Here is a 22,795-nt window from a genome sequence, read left to right on the forward strand (position 1 = left end):
GTCAAACTTCTAGGACAATAAGTATAATTGTATTCACATGCAAGCTAAGAAGAGAGATCTTCGGTACCAATATAGTTAAGGGTGTCAACGGTATTCGAAAATCCGATTATGAATTTAAAATTCGACATAATTGAATCAAATTTGAATAATTTGAATATCTAATCGGTTAAATTTGGATATCCTATTTATATTGAATAGTTAATTGGATTCGAATATGGATATGACATGATTCAATTCAATTAATATTTGAATTCGATCAATTATTTAATTTTTATATATAACATATAAAATACTTAAATATTTTATATAATTTATATATAATAATTAAATTATATAAATAGTTTATATATTTTATATAAATAAAATATTTATTTTATACATTTATTAATTACCTAAAATAACTAATAGTCAAATTTGAATCGAATTTGAATTTAAATATTAATTTTCAACATCTATAAGATATTGAATCGAATTCAGATATCAAATTCTCTAAGCTTTACATTCAATATCTATAAGATATAAAATATTAATTTTCTCAAAGCTTTACATTCTTGTTCTCAGCCCCAAAGAGAATACCACCAATGCCATCTACCATGTTTTAGTTAGACACCACCAGTGCCCTATAACCTCGACCTACAAAATGAAATATAAAGAAAAAACAAAAAGAAAAATTCAAAATGTTCTCAGCCCCAAAAAGAAAAAAAAAATCAAAATGAAATATAAAGAACGGTAGAACACAAAAATTCCGTTAAAGAACATTTGGAAATAATAGCTGAATAACTTAAACTGAAAAAGTTCACATACCATGAAGTTAAAAGGAAATAGAGCCACGAGGAAGAAACTATCTCCAATTTGCACTACCTTTGTTAGATAAATTAAACCTGTTTCAACGCTCAAATGTATAGAGCTGTGTTTTCGAACAGCCATTGATCAGAATGGTTGGCCTGTTTGGCTCGTGAACCATCCAAGCAATTGATTCTATTTCACCTTTAACTTGGTCTTTGGCCAAAAACGATTGATCTGGGCAGTCGAACTGTCAATTTATTTGATCCGTTCAATGGTTTTTGGCTGTTTTTTATTTTAATTATTTTATATTTTTTAAGTTAGAATGGATCGTTCATTTGAATTGAACAATCAAACCGTCGACCTAGAAACTGGTGGCCAAAACAGTTCTGGTTTTGGGTCAGTTTTTAAAACCTTGATATAGACTTATAGGGTATCAATTTGGAATTAAGGCCTTGTTCTTTGCTTTTCGGTAAGTCATTTATCCGGGCAAATGCAATTACCTGGGTAAGTTTTTCCTGGGAAACACTTACCCAGGTAAGTGTATTTAGTATTTACCCATGTTCTTTTATTTTCCAAGTAAAAAAAAAAGAAAATGATTATTTTAACCATAAAAATCCATTATTAAAAGAGGAATTTTTGTTCCATTCAAGTGTTAGAAACTTTCCCCCGGGTGGGAAGGTTATTTACCCACCTAGGAGATGGTCAGGTAAGTGATACCCAGAAAAATAAACTTTCCTTGGTCCCCACATTAATATAAAAAAAGATGTTATGATCCGATGTAACATGAGTTTCGTCTATTTCGAGAGACCTCCAATAAAAACCAAACGGTTCTAAAGAAAATTCTTCAATTGATATTCTCTCAAACAACAATGGAAGTATATATATAGACTCCAACTCTCAGACTATCCATAACCCATTATCTTACGTGACTTATCAATGACACTCTCTCACTACTAACTGACCCATAAAATAAGGAGCAAACTACATGGCTCTCCACTACATGCATGGCCCAACATTTAACAGAAAACACCCACTAACTTATTCTTCTAATTTAAACCACATTCAATAAGTGGGCTCACTCCATTAGTGGGTACATGACAAAAGAACATGGGATTCTTAGTCAATGGGAACCAAAATCCCATTGACCAACTTTCCCCCCTCTTAAAATCCAAAAAAAGAATGCCCCTAAATAAAATAGGAAATGTGCATGATTTATTATTTTGCAATAACATAATTTCTTTTATTTTGGGTAAATAAGTGAAATCTCCCCTAAAGTTTCTAGTTGTTGCTGAAATCTCCACTGAAGTTTGGTGATTGCAATCACCTCATTTGAACTTTCCGACATAGTTGCAAGTAAACCCCCTTTGTTATAATACTCTGAAAAGAGAATTGGGATATGCTCCTCAGAGAGCATGCCTTACACTGCTCCTCACGGGAGATGTTCCCGATGAGCGGCCAAGATATGCTGAGGTTGGTGTGCGTATTCCTAAAAAGAAACATGAAAATGTCCAAAATATCCATACAATTACTTTTGACTAAAATATTTATTTTCTAAATTTGTCCTTCATATCGGTCACTCAAAAGTAAAACTGCAACTTCAAATTCTGTTTTTTTGGTTGTTTGTAAAAGTTTATATTTTTTTTTTTGGGTAAAAGATTTAGACCTCCCTTCATTTATATCATAAATACTAAGACCTCCCTTCTTAGCTGTATCAGCCGTTATATCTAACGGATGAGTGAAAAAGAGAATATTGTCCTACCAAACTAAATGTTGATTTGTTAGATTTCTAATTGAATCATAAAGAGAAAAAAACACATCCTCAACGTTAGAAACACATCAACCTCCATCTGCGGCAATTAATTTGACCAATGGAGCTTTGGTCATCTTTTCTATGGAACACTAATATCAATTTTTCTGTAATTACCTCTAAGCCATTAGAAGAAAATAAAGAAAAAAAATATTAGGTTCAATTTACATTTGATTTCTTCTTTTTTAAATATTTTATTGGGTTTAAAAAAATCTGTTGTTCGAAATTTGAAGAGGGTGGAGAGACCAATCAAAGCTTTCACCAAATGGATTCCAAATTGCAAAACCCATATAATTGGTTGTGAAGAACTTCATGTTGCCAAAGATATATTTCTACGAATAACTTCATTTGATAATCAACTTAAGATCTAGAGGCTTAAAAATACAAGCGGAAACGAAGGTTGGTGATTGCCTTCAGGCCAATCTCAAAGTATATATTTGTCCATGTTAGTAAAGAGGGGAACAAAGAAAGTAGCAAGAGAGAGGACTAAATAGTAGAAACAAAGATTCCAAAAAGAAAAGTTCTAAGGAAGTCGGTGCCACCCTTTGCCACTAATTCTTGATCTACCACCACACACTAGTCCAGCCATTTTTGTTCATGGCATTCTCTGCAAGAGAGGATGCATTTGGGATGAAATTTCAATGGAAATCAGGGTTTGTTAGATTATTTGGATGGAAACCCAAGATTTGGTTTTGGGTTGGTAGTGAAACTCAAACATCAAGGATGTTTAGGGGGTAGTATCAGGACATAGGCGTCAAATTGTATTCCACTAACAATGTCAGTAGGGGTCACAATTAAGGTTGGTCAGGGGTTTGGTTTCCAGGTCAAATAATCTAACTGTTCGAACTGAATGGATGGCTTTTCTGACAAAAAAAAAATAATAAAAAAATTTAAAAAATAAAAAACGGTCAAAACCGTAGACGGTTTGAACAGTTTAACCACCTAAGTCAACGGTTTACTGACCAAATCAACGATTTTTGGCGAAATAACGGTTCTGGGGTAAAACAGAACAGATCACCTGACCGGTTCCCGGTTTTTCTAGTCTGACTGTCCGGTCCAATCTGGTTTTTGAAAACCATGGCCACAATTGTAGTCTCTGTCAAAATGTTGGTTGGTCATTGATCAGTCCAAGCATTTACAATTATTCTAATTTATAGAAACTGCTATAGTTAAGGTTGGATTGAAATGTTTTGTTTCCAATTTCCATATAGGGAAAAATATGGATAGGCCCATTGCAGAAACCTGAACCCCAAGCCAGCCCATACAGAATTTATAATAACAATCAAATTCAACTTTTGAAATTGTAGGACAAATTCCCACGCCAACTAAGCATCATACTTTTTCCTATGCTTTTCCTGTGAGGTGGCAATCCAGCTTGGATTCCATGTCATGATAACATTTATTTGAATTTTTATTTTGAAATTTAACCTTGAGTTGTATACTAACAGGTATTTGACAAATTCTTTGTACATAGTTCATTTTGTTTTAATTTATGAAAAAGTCTATTCAAATACATTTGTTTGTTGATTCTCCTTGCATGCCTATTGTACTAAATGTACGGTTGTTTCTAATTCACTTTCTAACATTAGTTAATTGGCGTAGAGTTCCCAAATCTGAAATGGGCCAAATTCCCAAATCTAACATTTTCGTTAAATTAGGTATGAGTGAGGATGCATGACAATAATATGAGCTAACCTGTATTGGTACCCATTTACCAGTTTAGGGAAGTAGAAGATATTTACTCTGTTTCTAATTCATTTTCTAACATTGGTCTTTTAAGGTTTGAATGCCCAAATTTGCAACCAAGTAAATATTTACAAAGTTGGATATGAGATATTGGCAGGTCAATTTTACTCTCATTTTAATTTCTTTTTGTAACATGAAGATCTATTTTTTATCACAAGGATGAATTTACCTGAAAACCCCAAATTTAGTTAAAATTTACCTAAATGGTTTTGAGGAGCTATTTTCACATTGCTTACCTTTACATATGATTCTTCATACCCTAAATGCCATCTTCGTGAGCATTTACCTAGTTGTTAAATCGATGAAACTTATTAATTTATATCTTTGTAAACATTTAGCCCAGACAAGATCACGACAAATGTATTATTTGCACTTTCACCACCTTTCCACATTAGCCTTTAATGATCTAGTTGCTAAATTGGTAAAATTTTAATAAGATGGGATTAAGGGATTGATTTAAAATACCATCTAATATGTGATTGGAAAAATTGCACAACACCCCCAAATATCTCCCTTGAAATATAATAAAGAGACTTCGGTCATGATTATGCCATTTCATAGACTTAGAAATAAGTATGACAAGGAAAAGAGAGAACTAATGAATTACTTATTAGTTATTTGTGGTCATAATTGCAATCATGGCATTACTTGCCATGATTGCCAACCTTATAAAAATGTACAAAGATAGATTTAAGCTGTTGGTTGCATCCATTGGGAATAAATTACGCTTTTATTTGGCTTTCGTATTGCATGGTGATGGTCCCTTGAACAACAAATTAGTGGTGTCAATTAATTTCAAGAAAGAGGGCACATGGAATTCAGGTTTTTGAATTTCAACCCATTTGATATAGATTTGAGAAAGACATCTAAGATATTTTTTTTTTTGAAAAATTGGGATAGATTCCCACCCCAACTAAACATTTTTGCTATGTTTATGAGGTGTCAATTTAATGTGGATTCCATGTCATATTCCCACACCAGCTAAATTAATTATGGAAACTTGGGGCAGATTCCCTGCATCTCTCTCTCTCTCTCTTTCTCTTTGCTTTAGAAAAGAAAGAGCCTAATGTATCCTGACCTACACCTTTTTTTTTTCTCTTATCTTGAGGTACACACATGTATTGAATCAAGTGTTCTCTCATGTTCACTTCATTTCTCATCCATTTCTCTCTCATTCTTGAACCAAGTGGGTGCAATATCTCTTTCAACAAAGAAAAATGAGCGCATTGAAGACTTGAAGAAGGTAAGGTAATGTTCTTTGAGATAACATTAAAATCTTTAAATAATCAAATACAAGTAGGCATTTAAACCAAATTATATATTAAAGAAATGAAGGGAAGGATGATATGGTTTTTTCTTTTCCAATTTATAAATTGTCTACCTTAGTAATCATATTTGAAGAGAATGCAAATGCTGAAATGCGGAGTAGTGTGATATTTTTTTATGCGAACATTTTTTTTATTAAATTATAGTTCAAGCATATATATTGTGATGATTAATGATTCACATATCTACAACCATCATCACGTTGTCCAATAGATGTTTGAGCATCATAATTAACACATTTTATAGTGTACTATGAAATATTTATAAAGGAAAAGGATGGGATAAAAGATCAATATGGATTGAATAATTCATAGTGATAAAATTAGATCCATGATTTGTAATATTTATAAGATCGCATAGCATCTTTATTTAAATTTATATATTCATGTCTTTATTCTAATTTATGACAATGTTTTCATATTGTTTATTGTGTAGAAATGACAACAACTTCACACAAGGTCTTATTATATTATTGCATTTTTGAGGATACTATAATTGAGGTTCGTGTTGATAGCCAAATAGATTTTAATGAATTTGTTGATGAAATGTGGTAGTTTGAAGGTTGATGCTAATAGCGTGAACTTATATTATACAATACATCTCAACAAAACATGATTCTTGCCACTAAATGAGCTATATAACCTTTCAAATCTGTTGGAGTTTAATAATAACATTATGAGAGTGCAAAGGTGCATGTGCTTTGGAAGGGCATAGAGCAAATTAATGTTGAAACTCAGCCAAGCCCTCATGCACATATTGTACATGATTTAGCAATATCTTCTAGACAATTAACAATTGAACTTAACATCAACAATCATGTCAATTTGTTACCAATTTGGGAGCATGAGATAGTTGGAGTGGGGCAAACATTTGACAGTGGAGATGATTTTCGAAATGCATTAAGTAAAATTTTCATTGATGGAAGATTTGCATATAAGTTTCTAAAGAATGATAGAAAATACATACAATGTAGATGTGCTATCAACATTTGTGGATGAGAAATCCGAATAAGTGCAGTTAGTGGCGGACCGACATAAATGGTGTATAAATATAATCCCGTACATACACATTCATTTGGTGATAAATCAAATTGTCAGCTTTATGTATCAAACAAATTCATAAGTGTTGTTTTGTTGGAAAAGCTTCCTGATTTTTTTAAGTATCTTCTATCAGATATAATAAATGATTTTAGTTGTGATCAATGCCATTTCACTGACTTATAAACAAGTATGGCGGAGGAAAGAGAGAGCTAAAGAGTTGCTTAATGGGTTTGCAAATGATTCGTATAAGCTTATTCCTTGGTTGCGCAAAAAGTTGGTTGAAAAGAATCTAAGAACAATTGCTACTTTTACCACTAATGATTTAAGTAGGTTTAATCAATTATTTGTTGCTTTCCACTCATCTTTATATGGCTTTCGAGTTGGTTGTCATCCAATGCTATTCATTGATGTGATCCATTTAAAGGGTAACTATCAATGACAATTATTAGTTGCCAATGCATATGATGCAAATAATCAAATGTTTCCAATTGCGTTTGTAGTTGTTTCATCCAAGTCAATTCCAGATTGGACTTGGTTTTTAGAGAATTTGAAAATTACATTGAATGATGATCGAAAGCTAGTAATTGTTTCTGACCGTAATACTAGCATTTGTCATGTAGTAGAAACTATGTTTGACTCTGAATCTCATGCTTTTTGTTCAAGACATTTGATGGAGAACCTTAAGGGAAACATGCATCGTCTACACATATTAAAGGCTAAAAAATAAGTAATTGAGGATTATGTGAATCAATTAATTTATACAAGGGATATCATGAAGTTTGATCTCTATATTAGTAAAATGCATAATCAGAATTTAGATATCTATGATTGAATAATGGATAATGATCCATCACATTGGGCAAATTCTTTATTCAAGGGTCGATGGTATGATAAGTTTACATCTAATCTTGCAGAACCATTTAATGCATGGGTGTTAGAGGCACAAGAACAACCTATCATGTCCTTAGTCAACATAATTCGCTTGAAAATGACGGAATTGATATTTATGAGGCAATGTGAAACTAAGGGATATAAACAGCCAGTGGGCCCTAATATCACTACAAGAAAAATGACTATTGGCAACAGTAAAAAATTGTTTCCAATATAGAAAAAACTGTTGCCAAATGTTTTACTTATAACTGAATGAACTGTTGCTAGTGAAGCCATCGTTAAAAGTATTTTGCAACAATCAAGTATTGTGAAATATATTTTTTCACAACAATCGGTCCAATTACTAGCAAAAGTAGCGTTTTGCAACTGTCACCAAACAAATTATTTTAACAATAATGAATAAAAAACTGTGAAGGGCAAACCCTTATATTTTGTATTATTTTATATAATGTTTTTGAACCATTGTTGACCTAGTTGGACCATTCGACTTGGAAACCGTCCAAGCAATTAGTTCCGTTTCACCCCTAACCTGTTCCTAGGTAAAAAACCGTTGACTTCGTCAGAAGGCCGCTGATCCGAGCAATTAAACCATCGACTCGTTTGACCTGGAGAGTAGTTTGTACTATGAAGTTGCAGGAGAAAAACACACGAACTTAGATTTGAGCTAGTGTCTCAGATCTAAGTAAGAAGAAGAAGAAGAAGTTCACAGATGTTGGATGTTGCAGAGAATCTTAGATCTGAGATCCAAGAACTCAGATCTTAGATCTCAGATCCGAGAACTCAGATTTGTGTCTATTGCCGCTGCTTCATCGACGTTGTCGTTATTATCGTCACCGGTGAGCATCGAACCATCATCCTCCTCTTCCTTCTTCTTCCCTCCTTCCCTCCTTCCTTTTCTTTCTCTTCTTTTTTTTTTCATTTTTGCTTTCTTTCTTTCTTTCTTTTTGTCTTTCTCAGCTCACACTATCTCTTCTCGAGTTCTCCTTTCTCAAATCTCATATAAAATATTTGCCCTAATATGCAAACCGTCTGAACCGTTTGACTCGGACAGTCGAACTGCTGACCTGGAATCCGATAGCTAGAACGGTTCTGTTTCCAAGTCGGTTTTTAAAACTTTGAATTTATATGTATTTGTATTGTACATATTTGTATTTGTCACTGTTTTCAAAACCGGATCGGATCGGATCGGACAGTCGGATTGGAAAAACTAGGAATCGGTCACCTGACCGGTTCCGTTTTCCTCCAAAACCACTTTTTCCCCCAAAACCATTGATTTTGGTAAGCAAACCGCTGAGCCGACTAATTAACCGTTCGAACTGGTAACCGGACCCCGAACCGGTTTGATCACCGGTTTATTTTCAAAAACCATGGTATTTGTAGTTTTAGGGGTCTTTTTGCAACTGTTTCATAAAATTTAGAAGAAGTTTAAGCAAGGTAAAAAACTTCAGGGTTTAGCAATTTACCCTTTATTTATTTATTTTTTTTTTGAGTTTTTACAATCCATTCCACCTCAGAATTTTTAACTTCATTTTACAGTTTGGGTCAGTGTGAAGGGGAAAGATGCCAAATTTACGGGTGGGGAAAATAATTTCGCTAGTGGACTGAACCGTAAAAATCCTTTTTTTTTTTTTTTCCGGTAACGAATAACAGCTTTATTACTCGGGATTCAGTTTTGCAACCACTTGTCCAACGAGTTCAGTTTGGGCTGTTTGGAAAAACAGTCTGGACTTTTGGAGCCTTTACACAGGACATCTTAGTTAATTTAGGTCTTCATTTGTCTTTTCAATTATAAAAGATAATAACCACACTCATTATAAGATGCCATTGATTGGAGGCTTCTAAAACAGCAAACAGTCAAAGTTTTTCCCTCGTTCAATAATTGGGGATCTAAGTATAAGGTACTTTTGAAAGTTTAGAAACCAAATTATCACTTAAGCCTAAATACAGGATACTGTTCGAAAATTTTTCCTTTTTTTTTTTAAATTTTGGCAAAAGACTAAAATATCGTATTAACAATTATTATTAAAGAAGAAAATATTCCAATCTAATGGTAACCTATTTCCACGTTAACGCATTTTATTCATTGCCAATCTCTAAGAACTGCTAAGAATATGAATTTTTTACTCACTCCTTAGAATTTATAAATGCATCTCATACCACACATCCGGAATGTTATGTGCCGGATCCGGTTGGCTACATCTGAACTTTTGTTTGAGAATCATGGGAACAAGCCCATCAGCCAAACGCTTACACAACGGGGGTAGCCCATCCCCCAAACCCATAAGGCATAAACCCACTTATCATGAATCGCTGGGCTTGCTCGCTCTGAGTGAAAGGGATCTACCATCCCAGATTTTCTACTCACTTTTTATACCCACACTCTATCTACCCATCTCATCAGAATTCAAGATGGTGACGTGTGGCTGCAATTCAAGGTGGGTAGAGAATAGTGGGCAGGAAATCCGGTCTAGAGATCTTCTGGGTTGTGCTGAAACTGGGACTGGGAGTAGGAAAGCTGTAGCTTTTTACCCACACTTTGGCTGCATTTGTTTGCTGTGTAAATATCGGACCGTTGTTATATTTTTCTCCTGTCGATTGGAAATCAGGTCTAATATGAGTCCATTACAGATGGATCAGGTCCAATCCGATCCAATGAATATTTTGGATTAGTCCAATTCAATGTCTGGCCCATCTAATCTTTTCAAATTGGTTCCAACTCAAAGCTGATTCATTGACACCTCTATTCGTATCTTCTATCAATGCACCGGATATTGGTTGAATCCGACCCAATCCAATATAAATCCATTATAGATGGACCAAGTTTGATCCAATCCAATAAATACTTTGGACCATTAAGTCTGGACCGGTCGAATTCAACGTCTTATTGATCCATCCAGTTCGTCCAAATTAATTTTGATTTGGATGGACAATCCAAAACCGGTCCATTGACACCCTTACTAGTGAGGGCTCTGCATTGCCGACTATTCAAATATACAGCATACAACATAGCCTTATGCCAATCGGTTGTTTTTTGTTTTGTAAATAGACATACAAAACACTTTCACGGGCGATGAATATGGAATTGATACAATTGTAAAAAACTAAGAAGGAAAAAACAAAGATAGTTATAGCGAGAGCACTATAACTTAATTAATGGCATAAGTGCAAAGGTTTTATAGCCATTTAATTGTGGATAATGCATCATGCTTGAACTACAAAAGCGAATTGCGGTTTTAGTTGTTTGAATTGTTAATAAAAATAAACAAATTATTCAATTCAGAGAGTAGTGAGTTGTAAATGAGTGCAAATAAGTTTTCTTCTTGGTGCTAAGGTTTGATGCGTTTGCAGCCAGAACTACTTTCGCCAGCATAAAACTTCCTACGTGAACCTGCAATAATAACAATCAATATTAGTCTTAAAATAGCTTATGTATGCATTAGATATATTATTACCATAAATATTGTAACCTTCTAAAAGTGTGAGTTGTTAACTGTAAATGTTGTGTTATTTACCTGAATCAGCCAACATCTTTTCAATTTCAGATAATAATCTTCGATTTTTACCTTCCCAATCGACATTTGATATAGAAATGATGACAGGAGAAAATTATTGTTAAGGAGACTCAGCAATAATAGTGTATGATTTCCACGTACATGATTGAACCAAGTTGCTTACTTCTTCATTGCCATTCTCGTAAAATTATTTATTATGAAATAAATAAATATATAATTTGTTTTGAATTTTTGTGTACATATTTAAAAAATGAAATTATGAAAATTACCTGAGAAATTAAATCTTTCAATTTTGAAACAGGTTTTCTGATAATATATTCAGTTTGTTTGTCAAATGCCGTGAATGTCTTTGTAGCAGTTAAATCTTGTATGTAGAAGCCAAACATTGCATTTGGTTAGATGGAATAGGACCCTGGAATCGGAATCGGTATCCTACGGTTTGGTTGAGTGGAATGGGATTCCCCCATATGGGGAATGGCCATTTCCGACCCCACCCCAAGGAATGTGATTCCCATTCCGGTCCATTTATTTAATTAATTATTTTTTGACAGTTTCAACCCTTACTCCATTAAAGTTTGAAGGCTGTGTAAACAACTTCTTCAACCTTAGGTGCTGCCGCCGACTCCATCTCCGATGAAGTAAGACAACTGTCAACCAACCCCATCTCTGGTGAGTTAAGACCGTCGTCGACCATCCTTCTTCTTCTTCCAAATCAGCCACCACCGTTGCCGCTGCCAATCCCATCTCTTCAATTTCTGGATTTCTGTAAATATCAGAAACCAGAAAGTAGAAGCATGATGTACGAACGCTATGTGAGAATGGAGTAAAAGAAATTGACGGAGCAAAGAAATTCATCAAGGAAGAGAAGTTTCAGGTCATCGATCTCAGTGACATGTCTATGGAATCTATCCCCACTCCGTCTCTGAATCTCGCCACTATCAGCAACCTAGATATTTCTGTTATCTATAACTTTTCATTAGCCTCTTGGTTTCTATTTCGCTTAGCTCTTGGAGTTCTTTTTATCTCCACATATCAAATCTAAATGCAGTAAATGAGTCTCAGATTGTATGGCTTTTGGTTCTTCTACTTCTTCTGAAATTATTCTTTTTTCTTGGCTTCATACACTTTACAGGTCATCCAATAATATTATTTTATTTCTTTGTTGTATTTTAATGTAAATCCAAGCATGTCTATAAATAGAAAATCTTTTAAGCATGACTCTTGTTCAGTTATCTTGTTTTATTCATAAATTTAAATTATCTATTTTTTTCTGCAATGTTAACAGAGCATTCCAGTCATTAAACAGCAAGACTATTGAACATTGTGGTGTCAAATATTCACTCAAACCAACTTAAAATCTCTCCCAAACTCGATTGGGTGTTTATCCAAGATCTTGAATATCTCTGACAACCTTATCGAATCCCTCCTTAAAACTATTGAGAATTGTAGGTGGGCCCTTTCTTCTTCTTCTTCTTCTTCTTCTTCTTCTTCAGGATTCCTCTGTTTCTTCACCGATACCATTGAAGTTCTTTTAACAGGGCCAAAGTTGAAAATTTAAGCTGATTCCCGTTCTAGCTTCCGGTTGAACAAAACAGCAATGGTCGGAATCTGATTACAGTTCTTGATTAAACCAAACAGGCACCAGGAATTGGTGATTCCGATTCCAATTCCTGGATATACTAATTCCGATTCCGATTCTGATCCTGGCCACGAACCAAACGGACCCTAAATGCTTTTAAGGCCTTGAAGAATATGGTCAATAGAAAGTCATATAAATTACCTTGGAGTTGTGGAAACAGCTGGAAGGTTGCAATTGTTGCAAGCATAATTCTCATCAACTTGAACAACTTTTTTCTTACAAGTGGAACATGCCTCATACCAAAATCTTTGGTCCATCTCAACATTTGTAACATATCCAGTAAGCCGATATGGCTACATTTATTTGCATAAATATAAGTATATATACAAACTTATATCTTTAATTATTTTTTATTATATATATAACTGACATACCTGTTGAGTATAGAAGAGATATCTGTTCCACTTGGAGCTATTAGACTATTGAATTCAGCAATAGTAGCTGGCTTTGCTGATCCCACTAGATGAGAAGACAACCTAATGTTCTTGTAGTGCTGTATTGTGCTTTGCAAGGTATCGTTTTGTTTAGCCCTATACCCATGAAGTTATTGGTCAAATGATATCAAATATATAACATAGTTGCCATATTATACAAAAGAAAAGAGTTGAAGTGGATACTACCATGAATAGAGTTCTTCTGCTTCAAGAATGTTCGGGTTCCAAATGATCTTACTGTATTTAATGGTTGAAAGAGACAAACCTAAATGAGAATAGAATTATAATGAAGATAAATTCATTTCTGAACAATTAAAGGGATTATTGTGTAGAGAGTATTTTCTTTACCGAGATATGAAGTAACCTTAACTGCTGAGCTAATCAAAACAACATAGTCATTTTCTATTTGTTGTAATGTATCTTCATTAATGTCTCCATTATTATCCCAATTGAACCGTTAAGTTATACATGGAATTGAACACCATTAAGACATCTCCAAATGAATATGAGGATCCAAGGAGGCACTAATTAACCAATCTCCAAATTCTATCAGGCTCTTTACAAGAAGTGGAAGCTTTCTCCAAACTTGACTGCTTATAAATGGATTTAATAGAAAAATTATCATTTGGGCCCTGTTCATTTTTTGGGAAGCTATTTATCCAGGTATGTGCATTTATCCGTATTATTTTGTTTCCTAGATAAATATGACAACAGTTGTTTTAGCCATACAAAATCCATTATTAAGAGGTTAATTTTGTCCCATCCAAGTGTTGTCAATTCCCCGGTGGGGGAAAGTTAATACCTAGATAAGTGATACCCAAGAAAAAATGAAAAATGAATCCATAGATTCCATATAAATCTGAAAAAAGAACATGGGTATTCTGGTAAAATTCTATTGACCAACTTCCCCCTCTCAAAGTCAGAAAAAAGAATGGGCCTTAGGTGTCAAAAGTTAAACAAACTTATCCTCTAAAACATGCTGTGAATTTTGACAATCAAATACTCAAGACTTCACTTGCTGCCACCGGGTCCATGAAAACAAACTGGATTTCCTGCCCACTACTCTCTACCCACTCTATCCGTCGTGAATTGCAGCCACACATCGCCATCAGTTCATGGCAAGTAAAGTATGGGTGGAGAGTAGTGGGCAGGAAATCTGGATCAAACTCCTCACGACTTCTTCAGTACAAAGTCCTATTCTTGTTTATCACACAGGCCACCTTCAATCTAACAACATGATTTTCCATTACAACAGGTTTGGACTTATGTAGAGCATGGATACAAGGGTCTTTTGTTACCCTGATCAAATCAACCAACATGACCCTAAACTTAGAGCTTGTCTACCTTTTAGGCCTCATTTGCTTTTTAAGAAATTATTTACCCATGTTCTTTCATTTTCATGTAAATAAAATAATGACAGTTTTAGCCATTAAAAGTCATTATTAAAAGGGAGAATTTTGTCCATGACAACTTTCACTTCAAGTGGGAAAGTTATTTATCCACTTGGAAGATAGGTAAGTGACACCTAGGGAAAATAAATTTTCTGTGAACCCCACATAAATCTGAAAAAAAAAAATAATGAGTATCTTAGTCAATGGGAACCAAAATTTCATTGATCAACTTTCTCTCTTTCTCAAAATCCAAAAAAGGGCTATTAATAAAATCTTCCGCACATAAAAGATGAATTAGTTACCTTTTAACCTTCCCATCTAGAACTTAAAGGATCCAAGCAAAAAAGTCAAAATAAGCTACTTAGATCACCTGATTGGTACAGTATTTTCAAATGTTGTTTTTAAATCATTTTAGGGGTTTTTATAGTTTAATCCACCTCAGAAATCTTAGCCCCACCATATAGGTGGGATGAATCCCGACCGTGGATTGATGCCAAATCCACAGGCAAGATGCAGTTTAGGGGGGGGGCTACTAATAGGCTAGGAGGGGGCTGTAATTTCAGATTTCTGAGATGGATTGCAGTCTATTTATCCCATTTAAGGGTGATGTACAAAAACCTCCCCTATAGTTTCATTATAATAAATATCTCCCCTGAACTTTTGAGAAACTCAACAAAAACCTCCCTTCCTTCATTGACCTAGATGGAAAACATATACATTTACAAAATTACCCTTATGGTGTCATTTAAAAAAATCACAAAATACCATATTTTCCCTGTACAACATCTCCCAATTTCCCTCATTTCCGCTAACGAATAAGCATGAGCTAGCTACAACCATGGCCATTAAACCACTCTCATTCTAATGAAAGAGGGATCCTCAGCTGAACTCGTTCATTTTCATTTGAATGAATTCTTTCTCCCACTTGGCCAAACATTTGCCGTCCAAAAGGCATTTCGGAATGCCTTTATCATTGATGTCATTCATCTGCACTTTCAGAATTTTAGAATCTTCAATCCATTTGGCATCATCTCCATTTAATCTATTAGCCTGTGCTTTCTTCAGGGCTAACTGCTGCTCAACAATTTTGCTTCATATTTTTTTTGGAACTACAAAAGGCGATTAGGGCTTTGATGATAATTGATAAAGTCAACGGGAACTGATCAGTTAGTCATTGTAATCAATACTAAACCCAATAGCTAATTTGACTAGTTTGCTTTGCAAAGGAGATTTTATGAGGAAAGAACCCAAAAAATAGACAAGATATGGTGTATATCCTCAGTAAAATGGTGACTTGACAAACTAGAAGATGGCTTGCTGTCTCTTGTTAGAGATCACATGGCAAAGTTATAACAAAAGCATTATCTTTACTTTGGACTTCAAATCTAAAACTTGTATCAGGAACATAGAGGCCAATACTTACCAAACAATGAATCTGATGTAGTTGTATACTGTTTGGACCCTAGGAAATTGCTTACCTAGGTGTTGTATAAACATTCAAAATTCTCTTTAGTGTTCAAAGGATTTTAGATAGTGGCTAGGAAAGAATGATATGGTTTGGACTTCTAAGCCATAGTTTCAGTTTTAGAGTCTTCCTTACTTTACTATCTTTCAAAGTTGGAAAAACAATAATAATACAGGGCCATTACTTTTAAGTCAATAAAAACACAAATTGATTCATATGAACTCTCAAATTGTTCTTGTGCTTTACAACTTTAGTCTATTTAGTTTGTAGAAGAGAAGAAACTATTTATGGCGGGCATGACCTCAGGCAGATGCGTACAGAGGAACTTGTGGAGTCCGTGTTCCACATATTTCTCTCCTTCCTTAGCGTTCTTGTAATAAAGTTGATGTAGCGCGATTTGACTACTCCCTGCTAGAGGATGATCTGGCTTCCATTCGGGCGGCGAGCTAGGTGAATCTACAATAAAGGATCAGAGAACTTGTGGTGGCTAACCTGGCAAGGTTGCTCCGATACTTACGTCAGTAAACTGATGCAAGCTGAAAAGCTTTGAGAGCTTAGAGAGCTAGAGAGTAGAAAATTCACGCGCGTACCTTGCACCATTGGGGTTGGTGCCTTTATATATTGTAGTAGTCGTGGAGCTCACGAAAGAGCTCCGGGATATCCGGGGTGTGGAGATAGAGTTTGTTCCACTTCCGAAGGAGCAGTATACAGGTAAGGCTTATCGTTCAACTTCGAACTCCGACGGAGTCAGGATGAGTCCTCATCGTAATCTTGGAAAAGTCGTGATCTGTTAGTTCATTGTGATCTCGAGAGATTCGAGATCCGTTGTCGAGACCTCTGGAGTTGGTTACACGGGAGTCTGTTACGTGGCGATTCGTGTTGTTGGTCCCGAGTTGGTACTTCGGTCTTTTAGTTCCGAATTGGATTGAATACCGATGCCTCGATGCCGAGGTGAGCCTTATGCCGAGGTGACTGAATACCCGAGCTCAATTGTTGCGAACTAAACTTGCCAGGCTGAGTTGTCATCTCTTAGTCAAATCGTGTCCACGTGTCCCCTTTTCGCTAGGTCGGGCCAAATCACCCTTCATCAAAAGTGTGGGTGAGTACGAATTCAACTAGTTAGCCATTGGGTAAGACATCAGTTCCTGTGTTTACTCAACCCAGGAGAATAAAACAAATCAAAGAGAAATAGGTAGTGTGGACGTGGCAGAGGAAACGAAGATGTGTTCCCTCGACAACAGAGTTCAAGAGGAAGCTTGCGGTCATTGACAACGTTTATAATGGTGGAGAGACGATTGGAGAGCTTTTTCTTTTTGGGCTTAGACAAGCCGACGAGGAAGTGGTTAGGTTTTCCGGCTGGTCCGACGAGGAAGAAACATATATAGGTCTGAGTCTGACCTGACCAAAGAGAAGGAATAACACAAAGACCTACCTTGATCTCGGAAAAAGCAATGGCGCCAATGCCATTGCCACATGGGTGGTTAGTGACGTTTTTCCATTTGGGTCAATAATAAAAGGGTAAAATCGGTATTTGAAAAAAAAATTATGCATCAGTTAACGTTTTGTGTCTAAGTCAATGACAGAAGGGAGGTTTTTATTGAATTTTTCAAAAGTTCAGGGGAATTATTTATTACAATGAAACAATAGGGGAGGCTTTTATGATTGTCAGAAATTTCAGGAGAGGCTTTTGTATTTTATCCTTATTTTAATGTCAACAAAAATATTTTTAACTTGTCTAAATGCACTATTTGTTACCGAAAATAACATCTTAATCTTATCTTAAGTCAAATTTAACTTTTTAATGTAAGAAACTTGGTTTCTAATTCTAACTCAGGTTGAGATTATAGTGACGTTCTTTGCAGGGAAACCATTGCCGAACCAGGTTTAAATCTTTGTCTTTTCCATCAATTCCATCAATTTTGTCTTCTCATGATTTTATTTGCACTTTGTGTAACATTTATGCTATATTCAGTTTGAAGGAAAAAGTAGGGAAAAAAGAAAGGAAAGAGAGGAAAATCCTTACAAACCTTATATAAATTTTTCTATCTTTCCTTTCCTTTCTTTTTCCTACTTTTTCTTTCAAACCAAACATGGCTTTAATGAACCCCACTCCCCAGTCCCCACCAATGGTAAATAGATCAACATGTCATCTCCACGTAAAATTCTTAATCAACTCCAACGATTGAAAAGAAAAATGTTGGGTCAGTGATGGCATATCTTTAATTTCTGATCATACTTTGACAGTTCAAAACAGAAAAAAAAAATTCCCTAGTTATTTATAAATACAATACTCGAAGATCGAGGCCCCATTTGGTTCGGAATCCAACTGTTTGGTTGGGCAGAATTGGAATCTCATTTTCATTCTTGCAGGAATGGCATTCCCTCATTTGAGTGAATGGCCATTCCCAGCCCCTCTCTTGTGAATGAAATTACATTCCTGATGATTCCAGTTCTTATTCACATTCCTGTTTGAGTGAATGGCCATTCCCAGCCCCTCTCTTGGGAATGAAATTACATTCCTGCTGATTCCAGTTCTTATTCACATTCCTGTTTGAACCAAACAGACTATGAGAATAAATCATTCTGATTTCGATTCTGATTCCGATTTCAGCTGTGAACCAAATAGGCCCTCATTCTTTGGCCATCCATATTTTAATAAATGTTAATATATATTATGAAAACTATTGTTTGGTTCTCAATTGGAATTGGAATGGCCTATTCCCATAGTCCATTTGGTTCAGACATGAATGAGAATGGGAATTGGAATCAGCAGGAATGGGATTTCATTCCCAAGGAAGGAACAAGGAATGACCATTCTGCCCAGCCAAATGGGATTCCGATTCTGCTCAACCAAACAATTGGATTCGGGTAACCCATTTCGATTCCGATTCTAGACCCCTATTCCTACGAACCAAACAGGGCCTCAGTATAAGTAATAATTTATTGACAATCATAAACCAAATTCATGAAATGAGCAGGAAAAAAGAATGTAATGTGTCCAAGGTTTTAAAACTAACCCAGAACCAGAACCGTTTTGGGCACTAGTTTTTGGGTTGACAGTTCAACTGTCCGGGTTAAATGGATGGCTTGTTATGACGAAAAAAATAAAAAAATAATTAAAATAAAAATGAACGAAACCGTAGAATGAGTCAAATGGGTTGATAGTTTGACCGCCTAGGTCAATAGGTCATTGATCAATTCAACTGTTTTTGGCCAAGGACTGGTTTTGGGGTAAAACGAAACTAGTTGCCTAAACCAATCTTTTCAACCTACCATTGACTCGGCCGGTCGAACTGGTCGTACCATCACCCAGTCAGGATTTTGGGTTCGGTTCAGTCAAGACCTGTTAGACGGTAAAAAACTATTGACTTGGTCAAGAGTTGTTTGACTTGGCCGGTTCGACCATTGACCGAGTTGCCGGTTGCATACTCAATGCATGCAAACTTTCAGAGGCCATAGCAGTGCACTCCGATGTCCGATTGAGGTGATTTTTTTTTTTGGGTAATGTTTTGAGATCTATGCATCCCAAGGTGACGTAGGTGCTTTGCACGACTATTTTTACAAAAAAAAAAAACTCTTTTTTGGCATTAAATTGCAATTTTTAATATTTTTTATAAATAAAATTTTAAAACTGAATTAAAAAACATAAATTAAATATAAAATAATACATATAACATATCTAAAACATATTTATACATTATTTATTATTAAAATATATATTTGTACACACATATATACATATATACACATATATGCATATAAATATATAATACATATATACGCTAACATGGCACGGTCTGAATCGTTCAACACAGTCGTCCAACTGGTGACCTGCAACCCAAAGGCAAAAACAATTTGGCCTCCAAGTTAGTTTTTAAGACATTGGCCTGATCGATTCCCAGAACGAACGGTCTGACTCTCTAGGTAAATAGCGGTTCGAAAACATTTGTCTATACTACATTTCAATCCTCAATTTCTTTCATGCACACAAGAATTGTAGCTTTCCATGTCACAGTCCCTTTTTTTGACCTTTTTCTTCTCAAGCATTCTAATCACCCAGAACTGATTCAGTTATATAATATTACTCCTCCATGGATTATATTATGGTAAATCTTTTAAAAATCAGTTTGTGCATCGCAAGGCTCTGTTGAAGCTAGTACATTTTAAATAATCTTTTTACACCAAATGATGACCAATCATAACAGTCAACAAGGTAGCGCACCGGAATTCAACAAAATCCCCAACGATCAAAAAAGTCTGAGAAGAAAAGGTCGTGTGGCTATAGAAGCTTCATATTTCCTAAGACTGTTGGGGAATATTCAATTCTCTGAACCAGCAATTAACTGCAATTCTGCATTAGCGTAATTGTGGGCTCTATCGCTCCCAATATTAACGATTATTGCCGCGAGGAAGACTTCCTCGAGTTTAGAGTTCAGATTGGCCACGCCCTCTCAGCATGCATTAGACCATTTTTATTGAGTTCACGTCTCCGCCCCACAACGCCTTACAATACATTCTTGCCGTGTATTGGAAATATCTCTCGATAATCATATCATTAGTTCTGATATTATCATCAGGCAATATACGGCGGGGATGTGCAATGGAGCATTATGGGGTGGAGATATGAACTCATTTTTATTAGGATGAATATTAATTTACAAGTTGTAAGGTGACAACCGATTGGTTGGTAAGGTCTCTTGCTGGATGTAAATTTGGGATTGAATCATTGAATTTCGCCTATACCTGGGTTGGGAGGGTTATGCCATTATGGGTTGGGGGATGGGCTACCCCGTTATATTGCCCTTGAAGAAAAAAAAAAGAATATTTTCAAATTTCACTACTTGCATAACAATTCCAAATAACTTTCTTGTATTGTCGGAAGCGGATTGATACAACAAAAATATATTATTTTGCATGGATTTTTCATATCTATAAGGCTGCATTCGGTAGCGGAAATGCAAATCTGTATGGTTTATGAAAATGTGAAGTTGGTTTGGTTTCCCATTGATAACTTTTGTATTCTTATTGATACAAATATGAATTCCAAGACTTTAATATGTTTTTTTAGGGAAAATTCCCGATTAGTATCCTATATTTTGGGCCTAGTGCCACTCATGGTTCCCGAACTTTAAAATGCGACATTTCGGTAACTGGACTTTTAAAACATGACAATCCAGTACTTGTTATTAACTAACTGTTAACCAGTGGTTAAATGACATTTGAAAAAGACACAAATGCCCTTCAAGTGTTATTTAATTTTTTTTTATCAACCATCTAAACGTTGACAAAGAATTAATAGTCTCAAATCCTTGCCTCTTCTATTCAAGAAAGTTAGGGTCACCAAAATATCCACTCAAACATGACCTCAACTTTCTTGAATAGAAGAGGCAGGGATTTGAGATTGTTAATTTTTTTGTCAACGTTTAGATGGTTGATAAAGAAAATTAAATAACACTTGAAGGGCATTTATATTTTTTTCAAATGCCACTTAACGGCTGGTTAACAACTACTTAACGGTAGGTACTGGATTGTCATGTTTTAAAAGTTTGGGTACTGAATTGTTGTATTTTAAAGATCGGGGACCAAAGTGGCACTAAGCCCAGCATACAAGGTACTAATCAGAAATTTTCCCTTTTTTTTTACATTGACCAACTTGGAGTGCAAAGTTTGTATCCATTTTTTCAAAGCAAACTTTGCTCTCATTTGAATGCAAATATGTCAGAAAAAACAAATATATTGTCATTTTTAGTATAAAAACATGTTCTTATGAAATACCTTCAAAATTGAATTCCGAAGCTCAAATTCACTTTGGTTCAATAAGTAAAATACCTTCACCTTCACCCAGTCCTCCAGTTCTTCCACCGCAACCTGATCCAAGTCAACTTAATAACAAGCAATTTTCATACCCATCCGGGTCACCCTGACCTTATAGTGTTTAACCTTATACAAATTCAACTGTAATCTTTCAAATGTATATTTTAAATATTCAAAAATCACTAATTTTTAGACAACATGCACTTGCTCCCTAATAAAAACATTAGGGGGCGTTCTCTTTTTGGATTTTGAGAGGGGAGAAGTTGGTCAATGGGATTTTGGTTTTTATTGACCAAGAATTCCATGTTCTTTCTTCAGATTTATGTGGGGATCAGGGAAAGTTTATTTTCCTGGATCTCCTAGGTGTGTAAATAATTTTCCCACCTAGGGGGAAGTTGCCAACACTTGAATGAGACAAAAATACCCCTTTTAATAATGAAATTTTATGGATAAAATGGTCATTGCCTTATTTACATGAGAAATAAAAGAACATGGGTAAATGCACTTGCCCGGATAGGTGTGTCCCAAGAAAAACTTACCCAGTTAACTGCACTTACCCGAGTAAGTAACTTACCAAAAAGTGAACGTGGCCTAAAAACCAAACTTTAAAGTTATGGGGTTGAAAGTCATACAATCATGACCCGAGGGGCTAGACAACGAAACCCAAGCCCAATTTGTGTTGAAGAAACCTCCCCTAAAGTTTGGTAATTGCAATCACTTCTCCTAAACTTTATGACACAGTTGCAAGTAGTCCCCCTCTAATAGAATCTTCTAAAAAAATGAAAATGTTCAAAATACTCATACTGTTATTATTGAGATTGGTTCTACAGAAAATAATATAAACTTCAAAAAATAAATCAATTTTACAACAAAAAAAAAACTGGAAGGATTTGGGATAGTGATTTATGTAGAAAAAAATTGAAAAAATAAACATTTTGATCAAA

This window comes from Nelumbo nucifera, chromosome 5 (genome assembly GCF_055504915.1).
Source record: "Nelumbo nucifera cultivar China Antique chromosome 5, China Antique-T2T, whole genome shotgun sequence".
Classification (NCBI taxonomy): domain Eukaryota; kingdom Viridiplantae; phylum Streptophyta; class Magnoliopsida; order Proteales; family Nelumbonaceae; genus Nelumbo; species Nelumbo nucifera.